Source organism: Pongo abelii, chromosome 10 (genome assembly GCF_028885655.2).
Source record: "Pongo abelii isolate AG06213 chromosome 10, NHGRI_mPonAbe1-v2.0_pri, whole genome shotgun sequence".
NCBI classification, from domain to species: domain Eukaryota; kingdom Metazoa; phylum Chordata; class Mammalia; order Primates; family Hominidae; genus Pongo; species Pongo abelii.
The window spans coordinates 128,520,093-128,539,668 of NC_071995.2; the positions used below are offsets into that span (position 1 = coordinate 128,520,093).

Below are 19,576 nucleotides of genomic sequence, written 5' to 3' on the forward strand. Positions count from 1 at the left end.
TACATTTGTGTCATTTGTTTACAAGATGAATTGTCTGTCTGAAATGGTGGCAACCACAGCTGCAGACCTCAGTCTACAGCATATCCCAAGCAGTTCAACTTTCTCTTGCAATGTCATAACTTTTCTCTGCTTCTTGGAAGCACTTCCAGCATCACTAGTGGCACCTGTATGGGCCCCACGGTGTCACCGAACGTTTACAGTATTGCACTAAACACAATGAAAAATACTTGAGAACCACTAGAGATCACTTTTTATTGTGATATGCAATTTACTGGAGATGAATTGCCCATACCAAGATGGTTAGCAGCACACGGCGATTTAAGCAGACTCACAACCCTCGAGCTTGCCAAAACAGCAGCAGGAGGTGCCCACAAAATTACTACAGTAGTGCGGTGTATGCTGCAGTTAATTCTATGCAGTTGTGATATATATTTCTATGTATATCCTCTTGGTTGTGCTTTTCTAGAGAACCCTGAAATACATACAATTATATATATATAATTATATAAATATATATTTATATTTATATAAATAAAATATAAATATTCAACACTGCATCTTTACATTTGTTTACATTTCTTTTGACTACAAACGACACTGTGAAGGACTGCCTGTGTATGCAAAAGTTTTGATAAACATTGACTTTTTATATTAGATTTGTATATATTTTGTGGCAGTAAATACTCAAAATAGACTAGTATCTGCATATATTATTTGCATTCATGACATACCTAACATTCAGTTTTTGATATTTGTAGGCCACAAGGTTCATGCGCAACTTTTTTCAATTTGTCTCAAATGTTCAAAAAATTTCCACTATGTTTATTTTTAAAAATCTGCATAAGTGGACCCATGAAGTTTCAAACTGTGTTGTTCAAAGGTCAACTGTGTGTGTGTGTGTGTGTGTGTGTGTGTGCGCGTGTGTGTGTGTGCGCGTGTGTGTGTGTGTAGAGAATGGTTAATTGTATGCGTCAATTTGACTGAGCTAAGGGATACTCAGACACCTGATAAAACATTAATTCTGGATGTGTCTGTGAAGGTGTTTACAGGCTAGAGAGATTAGCATTTGAATAAGCACACAGAATAAAGAAGATCATCCTCTCCAATTCACCATCCAATCTGCTGAGGGCCAACACAGAAGAAAGAGGCAGACAAAGGGTCCATTTTCTCTCTCTTCTTAAGATGGGACATCTGTTTTCTCCTGTCTTTGGACATTGAAGCTTTTGGTTCTCAGGTCTTCAGATTCCAGAACTTGGACCAGTGCATCCTCTTCTCCCCTTCCTCAGTCCTCGAGCCTTCGGTCTCAGGCTGGGAGTTACATCAGCAGCCCTCTTAGCTCTCAGGCCTTCGGACTCAGAATGAATGTACCCCAGACTTCCCCAGGGCCCCAAATTGCAGGTGGTAGATGGTGGGACTTCTCAGCCAACATGATCATGTGAGACAATTTCGTAATAAATTCCCTCTCATATTTCTATGAATATCCGATTGGTTCTGTTTTTCTGGAGAACCCTGAGTGATACAATTATATATGTGTGTGTGTGTGTGTGTATGTGTGTGTGTGTGTGTGTATATATATGACTAATATTATTACATATACTGGGGATAATAAAATTATACATATATTATACAATACACATGCACACACACACATACACATATATGTGTACATATATATATATAAACAAAGAGATTTATTATGCAGTATTGGCATATTGGCCCACACAATACGGGGGCTGTGACATCCTACAATCTACCATCTGCAAGCTGGTGACCCAGGAAAGGTGGTGATATCACGTGAAGGCCAGAGAACTGGGGAGCTGATGGTGTCGTTTCTGGGCTGGGTCTGAAGGTCTGAGAACCAAGAGTGATGAGGGCAGGAGAAGACTGATGCTCCACTTAAGCAACTGGTCAGAGTTAATTCAACCTTTCTCAATCTCTAGTTCTATTCAGACCTTCAACAGGTTGGAGCATACTCACCCACTTTGCTGACAGGAGATCTCCTCTACTCAGTCCATTGATTCAAGTGCTCATCTCTTCCAGAAAAACCCACACAGACACACCTAGAAATAATGTTTAACCAGCTATCTGGGCTTCCCACGGTCCAGTCATGTTAACACATAAAAAATTAACCATCACAGGGACTTGGTCTTATTACCATTGAAGGCTCACTATCCAGAACAGTACTTGGTAGTAGGTGTTAAATATTTGTTGAAATAAATAAATGAATGAATCCCTCTTTAATATTAAAAACAATTTTCCAAGGGAAAAATGCTTTTGAACCATGAATGCTGATCCTATCCTATTAGATACCTTTTGTAAGGAGAGAAACATTGAACGTATGGGCAATATTGCCACAGAGAAAAAATTGAAATCTCAGTGAAAACTACCTCCTTTCACATGTCCTTAAAATTTACACAGATTTTTGTTTTTAGTTAGTGTATTAGTCAGGGTTCTCTAGAGGGATGAAACTAATCAGATATACGTATATATGGAAGGGAGTTTATGAAGGAGAATTGACTTACACAACCACAAGGTGAAGTCCCACGATAGACCATCTGCAAGCTGAGGAGCAAAGAGGCCAGTCGTGGCTCAGTCTGAGTCCCAAAGCCTCAAAAGTGGAGAAACCGACATTGCATCCTTTAGTCTGTGACTAAAGGCCTGAGAGCCCCTGGCAAACCAGTGGTGTAAATCCAAGAGTCCAAAAGCCAAAGACCCTGGAGTCTGATGTTCGAGGGCAGGAAGCATACAACACGGGAGAAAGATGAAGGCTGGAAGACTCATAAATCTGCTCCTTCTATCTTCTTCTGCCTGCTTTTTCTAGCCATGCTGGCAGTCGAATGGATGGTGCCCACCCACATTAACGGTGGGTCTTCCTCTCCCAGTCCACTGACTCAAATGTCAATCTCCTCTGGCAATATCCAGAAACACCCAGAAACAGTACTTTACATCATTTAATTCAATCAAGTTGACACTCAATATTAACCATCACAATGAGAGACACATGAGCCTGGATTCTGCCAAAGGGAAAGTCTACAGTAAAGTTGGGTATGAATGGTTTATTTGGAAACGTGATCTCGGGGTGCAGGAGGGAGAGGGACTAGCAAGAGCAGAGGAAGAGGGACAGTAAAGACAAGACGCATCATCACTTTGACCGTCCAAAGAGGTAAGTGGCTACTTGGCCCATGGTACTTCCCAACAGGCCTTAAGGGGTCAGCGCAGAGTTGCCCACTTGAGGAACGAAAGGAAGGGAGGTTTATCTCTTGGCTCCAGCTCCCCAGTTAGTCAAGGTTGTCCCAGGAAGCACTTACTCCTTCACCTTTCTGGGATGCAAACACCTTTTCTTCAAGGTGAAAAAAACTCGGGTCGAAAATAAGACACGCAGCCTAAGTGAAATGTGAAGCCATCAGATTACACCTGCACCCATCTAGCTGAAGCCTGTACAGGACTGGTCAACACATCCACACCCGGATTCAAGTTGAACTCGAGAGAACTTGAAACAGTGCCCAAAGGTGTCCAACATGAATGTCTTGTGTTATTAAAGAATGTTCCCCACATAAAATGTTGGAGGAAGTTTTGGTGGAATCTACAGTCATCTTCATTTAGTAACTTAAGTCTACATCTTTAGAGTATCATCTTAAAAACCTACAGAAACAAATACTGAGATCCCTTTAAAAATCACAATTAGCCGGGTGTGGTGGTATGTGCCTGTAGACCCAGATACTCAGGAGGCTGAGGCAGGGGAATCGCTTAAACCTGGGAGACGGAGGTTGCAGTGAGCCAAGATCGAGCCACTGCACTCCAGTCTAGTGACAAGAGTGAGACTCAGTCTCAAAAGAAAAAAAAAAATCACTATTTGTTCCGACCTTTATCCTGTTAGTGTAAATTGGATTGACAGAGTTCATCACTGATATTCAGAAATTTCAAATCATGGGCAGGAGTCTGATATGAAACTCTATACCTCCAAATTGATATCAGATAATGATTAATGATTTATAGGGATAGCCATCAATTGTACCAGTTTTCTCAGTTGGCATTACTCCGCAATGCACTGACAACATTAGTGGCAAATGCTGTAGTTTGGATATCTGACCCTCCAAACCTCATGTTGAAATCTGATCTGCAATGTTGGAGGTCAGGCCTGCTGGCAGGTGTTTGAGTCATGGGGGCTTGGTGTCATCCTTGCAGTAATGAGTGAGTTCTCCCTCTATTAGTTCCCTCAAGAGTTCTTTCTAGAGATGGTTGCTAAAGGTCCAGCCCTGCCAACTTTTTCTCTTGCTTCTTCTCCTGCTTCCTCTCTCTCCCATGTGATCTCTGCACAGCCAGCTCTCCTTTTCCTTCAGCCACGAGTGAAAGCCACCTGAAGTCCTCACCAGAAGCAGACGCTGGTACCATGTTTCTTGCAAAGCCTGCAGAACCATGAGCCAAGTACACTAAGGTTCTCTAGAGGGACACGACTAATAGGATAGATGTATATATGTAAGGGAGTTTATTAAGGAGTATTGACTCACACGATCACAAGGTGAAGTCCCACCATAGGCCCTCTGGAAGCTGAGGAGCCAGGAAGCCAGTCCGAATCCTAAAGCCTCAAAATTAGGGAAGCCGACAGTACAGCCTTCAGTCTGTGGCCAAAGGCCCGGGAGCCCCTGGCAAACCACTGGTGTAGGTCCAAGAGTCCAAAAGCTGAAGAACGTGCAGCCTGATGTTTAAGAGCAGGAAGCATCCAGCATGGGAGAAAGATGAGGCAGAAGACTCAGCAAGTTGGCTTCTCCCACCTTCTTCCATCTGATTTATCCTAGCAGAGCTGGCAGCTGATTGGATGGTGTCACCTGAGGGTGGGTCTACCTCTCCTAGTCCACTGACTCAAATGTCAATCTCCTTTGGTAACGCCCTCACAGACACACCCAGGGACAATACTTTGCATCCTTCAATCCAATGAAGTTGGCAATATTAACCATCACACCAAGTAAACTTCTTTCTTTATAAATTACCCTGCCACAGGTACTCCTTTTAACACACACAGACTGAGACAGTAAAAAACAGACTTTGTTTTAACATGATCTGCAAGTCATCCCATTTGCCCAGAACAGCATCACTGCCCACAGCATGTTTAACACTGAGAGCATCAATGAGATACAGCAGGTGCAGACAGGAGGGTCAGTATCAGCTGTGCCATTCCAAAGAGAGTTGAGGTTTTCTCTGGTTTTATTTCCCGTCTTGATGAAACATGTCTGCTTTTTACATTGTGTCAGAACAATGACTTACACATCACAGTCCACATGGCCAATCCCATGTCTTTTGGACACTGTGATCACAATTTTGACAGCATCCCAAGTCCCTTTTCCTTCCAGATGTTTTGGGAGCACGTGGCTGCTGTACTTCCCTCAGTGTTGTTGGGTATTTGGTTTGTTTCTGTTTTAATCAGCCATGCTGCAGTGGAACTCATCTGACACTTAGTTTACTTAGGAGTGTGGTCCTGGTACTTACTTCCCAGAGATAGGGTCACAGATCCAGGGTTACAAGTAACTTTATTGCTCTCAATGCAGAGTGTCAGGCACTGGAAATGTATGCACACTCACCCATTTCACTGCTGAGTATCTGTGAGGCAGGGGGTGATGAGCTCTGCCTTGAGGGCTGGGTGCTGGGGTTTGTACATTAGCTTGGTACTTCCTAGTGTTGAGAACTTAGGTAAATAGTATTTGTACTACTTGTAAGACCTGAGATTCATTTTCTTTCTTTTTTTTTTTTCTTTTTTGAGACAGAGTCTCACCTTGTCGCCCAGGCTGGAGTGCAGTGGTGTGATCTCGGCTCACTTCAACCTCCGCCTCCTGGGTTCAAGCCATTCTCCTGCCTCAGCTTCCCAAGTAGCTGGGACTATAGGCACCCACCACCATGCCTGGCTAATTTTTTTTTGTATTTTCAGTAGAAACAGGGTTTCACCATGTTGGCCAGGCTGGTCTTCAACTCCTGACCTCAGGTGATCCACCCACCTCGGCCTCCCAAAGTGCTGGGATTATAGGCATTAGCCACCACGCCCGGCCGAGTTTGTTTGTTTGTTTTGTTTTGTTTTGTTTTGTTTTGTTTGGAGACAGAGTCTCACTCTGTCACCAGCCTGGAGTGCAGTGGCACGATCTCAGCTCACTGCAATATTGGCCAGGCTGGTCTTGATCTCCTGACTTTGTGATCCGCCCGCCTCAGCCTCCCAAAGTGCTGGGATTACAGGCGTGAGCCACCGTGCCCGGCCCTGAGACTCATTTTGATTATCTACGGAATGAATGGGAATAATTTAAAAGAGGTTTTAGGAGATTGTGTACATATGAAACATTTAGAATAATGCTTGGCACGTGGTAAGCCTCAAAAACTGTTCATCGTGGCTACGTACTCTATGATTACCTTAACTTGATGGTCTAGAAATGGCAAAACTATAGTGATGGGAAGCAGATCATTGGCTGCCTGTAGTCAAGTGGAGAGGGAGGGAGGTGAGGATTCCACTAAGGAATGACAACATGAAGGAAGTTTTAGGATGATAAAATGTTTCGTGTACTGATGGTGGCAGGTACAGGAATCTGTGCATTTGTCAAAACTCACAGAACTATACACCAAAATGGGTGACATTTATTCTTTGTAAATTAAAATCTGAATTTTAAAATGGTAGTTTGCTTTTGTAGCTGAAACAAGCAGTCATCATTCTAGGCACTGCGGGTGAAGAGGTAAACACATATGCTTCCACAGAACTTGTACTCCAGTGAGAACAGACCAACAAACAAGACGAATGCTATGAAGAAAATAAACTGGGCTATGAGGATAGAGAAAGACCCGTGGGGGATGAGCCTGCCTTAGACAGAGGAATGAGGCGGGTCTCTCTGAGCAGGGAATCCCTCGGAGACATAAATGGCGAGAAAGAATCAGCCAAGTGCAGAATTGGTAAAAGGATGTAGTAGCTTCACCGGATGTTCACCAACACACTGAGTGTTTTCATTTATTTATTTATTTCCTGATTCAATGGACCAAAGGGAAAAAAGGTAGTTTGTTTTTGTTAAGTCATCCTCTTTATTAGTTGATCAGAGTATTCTTACAAATTTTATCTTTTGTAAATAAATATTTCAGTTTCTGAAACCTGTGAGCCTTTTGTTCAATAGGAAACAGTTAATTTTTTTATTAGACCTTCAGTTAAACATGCCTCAAAAGTTAGAAATTTTAAATCACACTGTGTAGTAACAGAAAGAAAAGGCTAATAAATAGTTGGTCACAATTCATCCCTACTTTGAAAGCTTTTGATTGCTATAGTTTTTGCTGAAGGAATACAAGGTAAAAAAAAATGAAGTTGTCAAAAAGTTTCAAAGAATAGTAAGATCTTCCTTCCTCTTCCACCCAATATCTCCCCAGATGCAATTTCTGCCTCTAGTTTATTGCTAATATAAGTAATAGCTTTCTCTTATTTTCAGTACTAATGTTTTTACTTAATAGCAAACCCTAGAGATTGATACAGACTGTTCATACTGCTTCTTGCTTAAAAGAATAGCCTCCTTTCCACTCTTTCTATGCAAGAGGCATAATTTGCCACTTTCACGAGCTTCGAGCATGGCTACATGACTTCCTTTGGCCTCATGGTGGATGGGAGTTACTCCCCCTCCCTCTGACTTTAGGCTCAGCCATGTGACTTGCTCTGGCCTCTGGGACATGGCAAGTATGAAGCAAGCCACCCGGAGACAGGCTGGGGTGGCTGGACTTGCTTTATCGCACCTCTGCCATCCCAATGGAGAGCACTTCTTGGCTGGCCCACTGCTCTAAAGAGGAGGAAGGAACCAGATGGTCTAGACTAGGCTCCACGGGGCTTGGCTTCAACCTGCGAGTTGGAAACACTGCATTATTTGAAAGGACATTCTTAGTCTAGGAAAGACTGGCATGTTCTCAGATAGTGTTAAAAAGATCTCCAGCCATTCAATCATACATAATGAAATTACTGGTGGAAAGAAAGAATAGCTCCACATGTGTTCATATGCTAGCCAAAGAGAAGGGAATCTCTCTCATGTGGCAATAGGACAGTGGGGACAGAGCCAGTATGGGGTGTTGCATGTGCAGTCTGCTTTAAATCTGACAGACTTTGAGCTATTGATTTAAAGTGTATGTGGCAGTTTCCTCGATTGCAAAATGAAGAAAATACTAGTATCACTGAGGTACGGATTTGAGAATTAAAGAAATGGATACAAATAAAGTCACTAAAACAGTGCTGACATATAACACTGCTCAATACACAGTGGCTTTATTATTATTTTCATCAGGAATTAAGGAGAGGCAATGGCGTTTCATCCATATTAAGGAAACAAATGAAATCATCAGAATGGTAGAAAAATTTAAAATATATGTTATTAACATGCAGAAGAAAGCCAATCTGCTACTAATATGAATGAGGCATTTTAACAATAATCACAGTTTAAGGGAAAAAGCCAAGAGTGTTACATACACACTGTCATGCCCATGTTCTACATAGCCAAGGATGCCCACATTCTACATAGCAGGGATGCCCACGTTCTACATAGCAGGGATGAGGTTTTGTGAGGAAGAGAAAGAAGGTGGCCACACACTCAAATCCATCCATTTGTTTTGGAGGCACAATTTAGGAATCTGCAGAGAAGATCAGCAATTTTTCAACACATTTGAAAGTGGAGCAGCCGCAGGGCTGGCAGGAGCGCTGTCATTGGTTGGCTGCACGTGGGCCACACGTTCCATTCGTTATTAACCTTAACTGAGGCACTTGTGGAGATTATTGGCATGGAAGGAGCTGTCTCAAATGATTCCTCAAATGCACAAGTGACTGGGCAGTTGGGTGATCTGCTGACATAGATTTCCAAGTTTGATTTTTCAAAATTTCATTAATTTTTATCACATGTTAAATGTTCCCGGAATTCTTTCAAAGGGATTTCAAATTGGCCATTTTAGAAGCATCTAGCACAAAGATGAGAAATATAAAAAGATTGATATTTCCTCAAAATGAAAGTTTCATATAATGCATTTCCAATCAAAATACCAATGAGATGTGCATGTGTGTGGGGGGGTATATCTTGATAAATTTTAAAAATAATTTTGCAAAAGGAAAGCAAAAAATATTTGGGAGGGGGGAAAGAAAAACATAATAGAGAAAGATTCATCCTATTATATGTCAAAATGCACTGCAGAATTATAATAACAGTAATTAAAGGAGAATTGTGCTGAAATAAGAATAGACAAATAGTTCTTTGGAATAAAATAAAGGGTCTAGCAGCAGAACCAGGCACACATTGTACTATGACAGAGACAAGGCTATGTGTTCACCTTAGTTCTTCCTGTCTCCATTCACACGACTACAAAAGCTCCCAGCCTCCTCTGCAGTTAGGTTGGGGACGTCCAGCTGAGTTTTGCCTCCTGAATGTGATGGGAATCATGTAAGCCACCTCCAGCCTTAGACCTTACAGCCACGGCTTCCATCCTGTGGCCAACTTCAAGGCTACCTTCAAGGCCATCTACCACAGATAGAATAACATTAAGATGAAACTGTGACCTATCTTAGACTGTGCTTGTGGGACAAATTCAGGGTTTTTTTTTTTTTTGCTATAGTGTCTTAGTCACTTTAGGCTGCTACCACAATGTACCCCAGACTGGGTGGCTTACAAACAACGAGATTGACTCCTCACACTTCCGGAGCCTGTGAGTCTGAGATCAGGGTGCCAGCATGGTCGGGTTCTAGGGGAGCCCTCTACCAGGCTGCAGACAACTGATTTCTCATTGAATGCTCATGTGGCAAGGAGAAGAGAGCTCTCTGAGGTCCACAGGGCACTAATCCCATTCCTGAGGGCTCCACCGTCATAACCCATCTCCCAAAGTCCCACCTCCTAATAACGTGATGTGGAGTTAGAATTTCAACATATGAACGTGGGAGTGAACGTTCAGTCCATGATACACACTGATGATCTTCGAGGCTTATTTGTTACAATACCATAGCCTAGCCTATCTTGACTAATGCAGGTACATAAAATGATGAAGGTGGCATTCCAAATCAACAGGGAAAGGATAGAAGACTCAGTAAATGGCTACGCATGTTAAAAATAAGAAAATATGAGATAGATACCATGAACCATAAACAAAGTCCACTGACTTCACACAGTCAAAATACATTAATCCCTCACATCACAGTAGGATATAGGTGTAAAGGTCATGAAATAAGTTGGAAAATGCTAATAAGAAAATCAAACGAAATAAAAAATGTAAAAATAGTATGTGCATAGCAATTTCAGCTAGAGCAAAATGTATCACTACAGCACTACTCACGACAGCGAAGACATGGAATCAACCTAAATGCCCATCAATGATAGATGGGATAAAGAAAATGTGGTACATATACACCATGGAATACTATGCAGCCATAAAAAAGAATGAGATCATGTCCTTTGCAGGGACATGGATGGAGCTAGGGCCATTATCCTTAGCAAACTAATGCCAGGAACAGAAAATTAAATGCCACATGTTCTCACTTATAAGTAGAAGCTAAATGATGAGAAAACATGGGCACACAGAGGGTAACGATACACACTGGGCCTATGGAAGGGTGGAAGGTGGGAAGAGGGAGACGATCAGGAAAAATAACTAATGGGTCCTAGGCTTATTTCCTGGGTGATGGGCTAATTTGTACAACAAACCCCCATGACACGAGTTTACCTATGTAACATACCTGCACATGTACCCCTGAACTTAAAAGTTAAAAAAAAAAACTCACTCCAGAGCCCTCAGGAAATGCATTCCCAAAGCTGTAAATATGGAACGGTTTGTACTTTTGCAGATGCCTAGCTTTCTCCTGAGTCACATTTCCATTAAAATTCAAATGTGACACGTTGACATTCACCTTAGGCCTTCTTGGCTCTCATCATCCCTATTCAATGGGCAGTTTCCACAAAGGAGCCGTATTTGTGTCACCACAAAGTGTGACAACAAAACAAAGCAACAAACCATACCTTCAGTGAGATCAGGATGCTGGCCAGGGGGTATATTATTCTCCTATTGATGATATAAAAAATAAAATCACACGCTTGGTGCCTCAAACCAACAGCAATTAACCACGTTATAGCTCTGAAGGTCAGAAGTTCAAGATGAGTCTCAGTAGATTGGAATCCTGGTGCAGACAGACTTGAGCTCCTTCTGGAGACACCAGGGAGGAGCCACTTCCTCACCCTTCATGGCTTCTGATGGCTGCCCAGACTCCTTGGCTGGTGGCCCCATATCACTCAGACAACTTGCCTTATTAGTCTCCAACTCTTACTCTGACCCTACTATTTCCCTTCTATAACAATGCTTGTGATTTCTGTGGATTCACATAAATCATTCAGAAAAGTTCCATATATCAAAATCCTTTGCTTAATTCCATATTCAGAGTTCCTTTCACCACCTAAAGCAGCACATCTACAGATTCTAGAGGTTAAGCCACGGTCTTCTTTGAGGGGCTCTTTTCAGCCCCCACAGAGGACTGAGCTTGCTGGCTAACCAGCATGACTCACTTGTGCTCCGGAATCACTCAACATGTTTATAATCTCCAGACCCGAATCACTCGTCAATACATATTCACAATTGTAAATGTTAAGTTTGTAATTACTGGGAACCTACTCCGGTGTAAATATAAATGCCTTAAGACAAATAAAAGAAATAGAAGAAAATGGGCCTGAAATAGGACACATGGAGTTGCCAGAGAAGGTGGATGAAAGGTGAATTGTGGGGTTTTTTCCTTATTTTTATTTTTATTATTATCGTTTTTGAGAGAGTCTTGCTCTGTCACCCAGGCTGGAGTGCAGTGGCGCAATCTCTGCCCACTGCAAGCTCCGCCTCCCAGGTTCACACCATTCTCCTGCTTCAGCCTCCCAAGTAGCTGGGACTACAGGCGCCCGCCACCACGCCCAGCTATTTTTTTTTTGTATTTTTAGTAGAGACAGGGTTTCATCGTGTTATACTCATTTTATAAATCCAAATAATGTTTAATTTTAATATATTAATTATTTGCTTCTGGAATCATACCCCAAAATGGAAAGCAGCAACAAAATTACTCATTGGTGCTCTTCCTGAAAGCATTATCAGAATGCCTTTCTTCAGCTATGCGTTGTGATACACAATCTGGGGTTTAAAATAGAAGAAACCTTCTTGCAGTGGTTCGAATGGCTTAGAAGCACTCATCTTTTTCTTTCCTTTTTTTAAACAAGTAGGAGACATCAGTCAGAAGTTCTCTATTTTGTGGGGTGATACTGTTTAGCTGTGTCCCCACTCAAATCTCATCTTGAATTGTAGCTCCCATAATTCCCACATGTTGTAGAGGGACCCAGTGGGAGATAATTGAATCATGGGGGTAGTTTACCCCATACTGTTCTCATTGTAGTGAATAAGTCTCATGAGATCTGATGGTTTTATAAGGGGTTTCCCCTTTCAGTTGGCTCTCATTCTCCCTTGTCTGCCACCATGCAAGACGTGCCTTTCACCTTCCACCATGATTGTGAGGCCTCTCCAGTCACGTGGAACTGTGGGTCCATTAAACCTCTTTTTCTTTATAGATTACCCAGTCTCAGGTATGTCTTTATCAGCAGCATGAAAACGGACTAATACATGGGGGAAGGGATGGACAATTGGTACCTACCCACGTATGTGAGAACAAATGATTCAAGTATACAAATAAATACTCACTTCCAGCTGTCCTTCTTGCTATCTCCTGCTCCTACCCCGTGTAGAACCCCACACATATTTCAACCAGTCAACTAATACCCTAGAGAAAGAACAGTGATGCAGGTAATGTACATTCTCCAGGACAACTAGCTGATCTCCTTTGGTTGGCTGCTTGATGACTCGTGGGCAGGTGGACCAAAGCTTATTGTCATGGGTGGTTGAGCAAATCTACAGCCACAGTCCCTCGGCGAGCAGACAGAGTTATCGCAGCTCATCATAAAAACATTTATTCTGTTCATCAAGTAGTGAATCTCCTGCTGCAAGATTAGTGTGATCAAATAGATTTCATCTCCAGGATTGTTCCTTGGACTTTTATAGTACATTTCTCTTTTCTGAATTTCATTGTTTTTACTCACTCCCCTCTGAGACTGAATTAAACCATTCCTTTTCATGTGTCTTGTTTCTACCCTCTCAAATATGTTCTATTATGTTCTCTTTTAGTTACCACTTAGCCAGGAGTACATATTTAGTTCCTTTAATCTTTCTTCATAAATCAATTCCTTCAGTACCTTGGTTAAAGTGTTACTCTTTTTATATTCTGAATTTTTTTCATTCCTCTCCAAATCCTGTCCAACTTATCTGTGTCTCTCTGCTAATGAGCTGTCTGAGATGAAATGTGTTTCTCCAGGTGCCGTTTCATTTGTGAGGTTGAAATGAGCAACCCCCATCCTTGCCATTTTGTCACTTTGCTCCTGAGACACAAAAGGCCACCACGTCAGGACCACCACATTCTGACGCCGCCACTGCTGGAACAGATCGCTCCAGCACGCTTGCCTCCACCAAGTCCCTTCTAATACAATCACCATGCAAGGCGCTTCCTCCTACCAATTACCCACTTTTCATATTGCTGTTCTCACAGGTATACTGTTAAGTGGCAAATGCTTCCAAATGTTATTTCACTTTCTGCCTGTTTCTCATGGATCTTGTAAGAGTCTGGCAACATGTCCAATGAATAGGACACAGAATTGTGCTTCCATTCTTTTTCACTGGCTGTGTAAATGACGGGTGAGAAGATCGCTTAGAAGAAAGTTGCATCTGCTGCAGCAAAGACCAGAAATCACAGAGGCTTAAATGAGACAGCCGTCTGTTTTTCCTTAGGCTGTCAGGATGCAAGCAGCCCAGAGCTCAATGGCAACAGGGCTTGGGTGTCCTGTGTTTTTGCTTCACTATCATTACTGTTTTGTCCTCCTTCATCCACACAGTCCAGGACAGCTCATTTTCTAACCAGCATGGAGGAGGGAGGAGGTTCTGAGACCTCACCCCTTGTCATGGTCCAATTTGAAAATTGCAAGCATCATCTTCAGTTATAGTTCCATTGAACAGACCACCAGCATCTGACTTCATCTATGCAAAAGAGAAGCTAAAATGTCAAGTCTTTTATTCACAGTGGTCAGGTTGAACATGCGAAGCTATGGATGTGTTACGGTGAGAGTAAAGAAAGAAAGAGAATATTGAAGACATCCGGACATCTCAAGAATCCACAAAAGGAATGAAGGCAGAACATCTCCAAACCCAAGGCATGAAAGGAAGAGGTATATACAAACTCCGAATAGCAGGGAGAAGGCCTGGAATGAAGGTTGAGGAAGAAGGAGGCATTGTTGAGGGCCAGGTAAGTCAGATCAAAAGGGTAGCCAATGGCATATCCTCATCATGGCTTCCAAAGATTCTTAAATGACAACATCAATTATCTACTATGCACCCCTTCTATCGGAGGATGGTGATGGTGGTAAAATTCCTAGAGCATGCATCATCCGTATCATCAAACAGCAATAATTTCAGAACAGAGGAACTGTGCTTTGAAAGAAGGCTTCAAGAAAAATGAAAATCCATGCTGCACTTTGCAATGGCTTCACACATTCCATTCTTTCTTTCTGAAAATACCACGCCAACGAAACAGAATTGATTCTGTCATTCAATCGGCATTTTGAGTGAAATTGGCTTTTGGTTTTTTTTTTTTTTTTCGGTTTTAGGAACTAGGATGGGGCCACATGATACATTCACTCAACATATATTTATTTATCAAGTGTTTATTCCAAGCCAGTCACTGAAGGTACGGTGACAGCAAAAAAAAAAAAAAAAAACCGGACCTCACGAAGCTTTTTTCCCCCTCTAATGAGGGGGATTATCTGCAAATAAATTAGTTAGAATTAATTCAAAGAGAAATGAGAAAATGTAAAACATGAAGAATTTTGAGTTTGAGAGTGCAGGACCTGATGCATATTTAAATGGATAATTCTGACTACTTAATAGATAAGCACAAGAATGAATAGTAATTCATCTCTTTCCTTCAAAAATTGAAGATGGGTCCAATTGACAGTAAAATACAGCACTGATAATAAAAATAGTATTGAGTTATTAACCTAAAGATTTTGCACTAAATTGAAAACTTATCTAAATAACATATTTGAAAAAAGGCTAATAAAGTTTTTTTCTTTCTAAACCACAATAATTTGTTCTGATTTCCATTATAAAAAGTACCATGTTTTATTAGAATTTAAATCCCACTGATTATAAGACACGTCTTAATTGGTGTAACACTAAAATATTCGCCAAAACTCTTCAGAATATAATTGTAAGAAACTAGTGAATGTAATGTCCATCTGATTTTAGGGTGTAAAAAAATAGCTGACTTGGAACTGGGAAGATATGGCCCTCTCTTCCCAGGTTCCACGAATCATCTTTCTAGATGGACCAAGATGTAGCAAGAAAAACTAAAAGGCATTCCCAAATTATTGCCATTTGAAATACTACTCTTGCCTTTTCTAAGTACTATGGCATTATTTTTATTTTTGAAATCTTCCATTTTACAGGATAATCCAATTGGTCTATAGAATTTGGCAATCTCTTTCTTTGGCTCAACTTCTAAGCATTTAGGAGACAGATATGTGTACACACATACAATACGATATGTGCACAAAATACTTTTTGTGGCATGATATAAAATAAAGATTGGGAACAAGCTAAGTATATCCTAGTAGGAGACTGGTTAAATAAATCACACTACATTTGCCCAATAAAATTATCTGTACCTATTAAAAAGAATGAGCCAGCTCTACATGTTATGATATGGAAATGCTGTGTAAGATGCATTTTTCATGGACTCAAAGCAAGATGCAAAACAAACAGTGTGTGCTATGTGAACGTTTGTGAAGATGGAGCAAGGATTATAGGTCTATGTGTGCAAAAGTGGGTCTCAGAAAGAAGATGCAGACAAAGGACCCAACTCCGAAGCAGGATTTCTGGAAGACACAAGAAAGGGGACTATTTTATTAGTAAAAACTTTTGTAGTTTGTCATTGTTTTCATGTATATGTGCTGTCTATTCAATAATAATGAGGAGGAGGAGGAGGTTGAGGAGGAGGAGGAAGAGACACAGGAGGGTGGACACCTGGGTAAATTCCCAAATTGATGCCACACGGAGGTATGGAAGTTACAGAGCCCTATGAGGTTCAGGTTTTCTGAATATTCTTCCAAAAGCTAAAATACACATTCTATAAAACTAATTATTGTGGGAAAAAAAAGTTACCTATTTAGACAAAAGAGTGTGTAAAAAATCAGGGAAATTAAATGGTTGGAAAGTCCTTCTGACTTTCAAGCTTAGAAGCTGCAAGAATCCTGGACTTTTTGGTTGGGTGGTTGGTTTTCTTCCTAGCACCATCATGGTGAAGTAACTTTCTTCAATGGCATCCTGGTAAAACTATCCCAACTCAAGGAAACAGAAGATAAAAAATGTGAAGTGATTCCAGATATTTTATTGTACTATAAAAATTCTATTACAAGCATAGAAGAAAGATAAGTAAAACTGGTTACATACATTGGCTGGGTCCAAGTGTGTTTTAATATATCCATGAAATAAATCAAGTTTCAGACACTTGAAGGCTGGGAAAGGTTTTGGACTGATTTTAAATGTGCTGAAAAGTGGGTGGGGAGCAGGAAGCAGTAAAGGTGTGAAGGGTGAGTTAAAAAAAAAATTCTTGATGACAAACACTGAAATATTGCAGTTTTGGCTTTTGGGAAAGACCAGTAATTGCCACCAAGGAATTAAGGCCCATTTTCGAGAGGAAAATGTTTTTTCTTTACTTGCTCAATACTCAGTATTGTAGACTAAAATAAATTGGCATTGTGCTGGATGTAAAGCCTGTGCTTCACACCTTTTAAAGCACTGGGAGGTGCAGAGAAATGCAGCTGGGATCAAACGTCACGGGGAACTTACTCCTCTTGACATGTATTTTTTTAAAATATCAAATTCCTTAATACTTGCAGGGTTTTTAAAGTTTTTATAATTTCAGTTACAATTCACCCATGCCTTTTTCTTCCCCTCATCTTTGCACATATCATCCTGATATTAGGCAACCCCCTGTTATGTATCATTTAGTGTCAGACTAAGAGGTCTCATTTTGATAGATTTCCAAGGCATGCCAACAGAAAACCAAGGGGCTCACTTTTGGCTTCCATGGTTCCTGTGTAAGCTGGCAGTGCAAAAGCATATATCCCTTTGACATGGAGGGTACATTAAGCAAACAGGAATGGTTGAGAGCCACAACCACGGGGCGCTTCCCAGCACTTTCCCTGGCTATGCAGAAGAGGGGTTAAAAGCTTTTTAAAGCTGATTTGGCTTAGCAACCCCATAAGCCATATGGCCTCATATAAGATGATTATTCGCTTCCATGTGATTTGTACATTTAAGGTGAGTCAAGAGATTTTCTTGACAGTTATCACATAGATGGCCAGCTAAATCAACATTAACGTTACATCAAAGTACAGGGAAAATTAATATGTTGTTTTCATAGCTGTTAGGAGGAGTGAAAATCAAGAGAGATCCTCAGTCATGCACAGTAAGTTGCTTTTGGTTTCTATGAGAAAAATGTAAAAAGAGATATTTCACATACTGTACATGAAGCCAAAATATATAGACTGTTGGAAAGCATGGCCTTTACTCAAAAAGTGGCTAAATAATTTTTCACTAAGATTAGAGAACATATGCATAGTCCAAAATGATGGTAGCAAGCAATCATACTTAGCATTGTAGCAATGTGTTCAAAACTCTCCTAAGTCCCGTGGAAGTTCTCTCTCAGTACTGGGCACTTTGCCTTTTTATACTGATGTTTCACATTTGCTATTCCTGTAAGTTCCCGGTAGCAGGAGTGTTGCCTTGCTGTCATCCACAGACTCCCCCTCCCCTCTCTCATGTGGCCTCTGTACATAGTAGGGACTTCATTAACACTTGCTGAGAAGTCTTGCAATATCTGGGACTACTGCTTAGTTTGTGGAAATACCACTTCCCATGGCACTCAGGAATGAACGCAATGCAAATATACCTTGTTCAATAGACTCAGGGTTTATAATCACAGACACATACAGCTGAAAGCAAAGTATGAACCTATATAGGTTAACAGCTTTGTTTTACATAGAAGGAAGCAAATGTGATAAAGAGGTAACTTGCTCCAAGACACAGATCATGTTAAAAGCACATTCTAGACTAGAAACCTGATCTCCTCATTAATTCTAGGTGAAATCAGATAATATGCAAAAATTAATGTGAACAGGAACTGACATTTAAACCTATCATCCATTCAACAACACTGCACTGAGTGCTTATCTTGTATCTACATCGCTAAAGTTCCTCAGGGTAGATTTATGGATCTTATATTCTAGTGAGGTGGGAGGAACACAGATAGTGCATATGTAGACAAGATGATTTGAAGAAATAAAATACAGTGATGTGCAGAGATATCCTTGGTGCAATGTTACTTTAGGATAAGGATTACTTCTGTGAGGTGTCTCAAATGAGCTAAGAACTGAATGACCAGAGGGTGAGGGAAGAGGTGTTGTAGCTTGAAACAGTGGACCTGATCCTTTACACCTCTCAGTACCCACAACCCTTGCTACTGTGACTTTCCAATTCCTCCCAGAAAAGGGGCAGGGGATATTTCTCCATCCCTTGTCTCTGAATTAGACCCATGGGTCATGCTTTGGTCAACAGAATAAAACAGGCATGACTCTAAGCTGGTTCCCAAGCAGTCTTGTGCATTGCCATCTGTGTTCCTGCAATTTGCCTATGGCTGTAAGAAGAACATCAAAGGGTAGCCTTCTGACCCTGGGGGCCAGATGATAGGTGTGTGGAACAGAGCCACCCGCAGAGGAGCTGACCGACTGCAGATATGGGAGGGAACCCAGGCAGGGCCAGAAGAACCACCTCGCTGAGCCCAGCCTGCGTGAGCCAATTTCCAGTGGTCCCTCAGCCTCCCAGTGACATATGAGCTAGAGAAATGCTGATTTTTATGCTGTACACATTTTGTAAACATTTATTCTGCATCATTGTTTGGCCACATCTCACTGATACACTTGGGAAGAAGTTGGAAGCAGGTGTTCTAAAAAAAGGAATCAATAAGTTCAAAGGCTTGAAACAAAGTCCTGGCTAGAGTTTGAAGAATAGGCAGCCAGTATGACTGAGAAGCTCATTAAATGTGTGATAATGTGATAGAACACAATTTCAGACATAATGTACACAGGAGATAAATTGGGTACGGTTTTGTGGGCCATGGTGGAGATGTTATCATGAGTACAATGGAAAAAAACTGGAAAGTTATAAATTGAGAAACTAGCTGATCTATAGCTCTTACTCATGATAACGAGCTATTCTGTAGGGCATGGGACACTGGCAGGTGAGAACAGACCCAGGCAGATGAAAGGAGGCTATTATGATGGCTCTGGTGAGATGATGTTCTTCTTCTTTTCCTTGAAGTATATTGTGTGTGTCTATGTGTGTATACATATACATGAATATACATGTATACTCATATGTAATCAGATGTATTCTATGCATTTTTTATATACAGTTGTCTCTT

General features: G+C 41.1%; 1 protein-coding gene across 2 annotated transcripts in view; it reads right to left on the reverse strand.

The window, feature by feature from the left end:
- Positions 1-19,576, reverse strand: part of TMEM132D (transmembrane protein 132D) — an 824,780-nt gene that overhangs the window by 500,473 nt on the left and 304,731 nt on the right. The gene's annotated exons all lie outside the window — the stretch shown is intronic.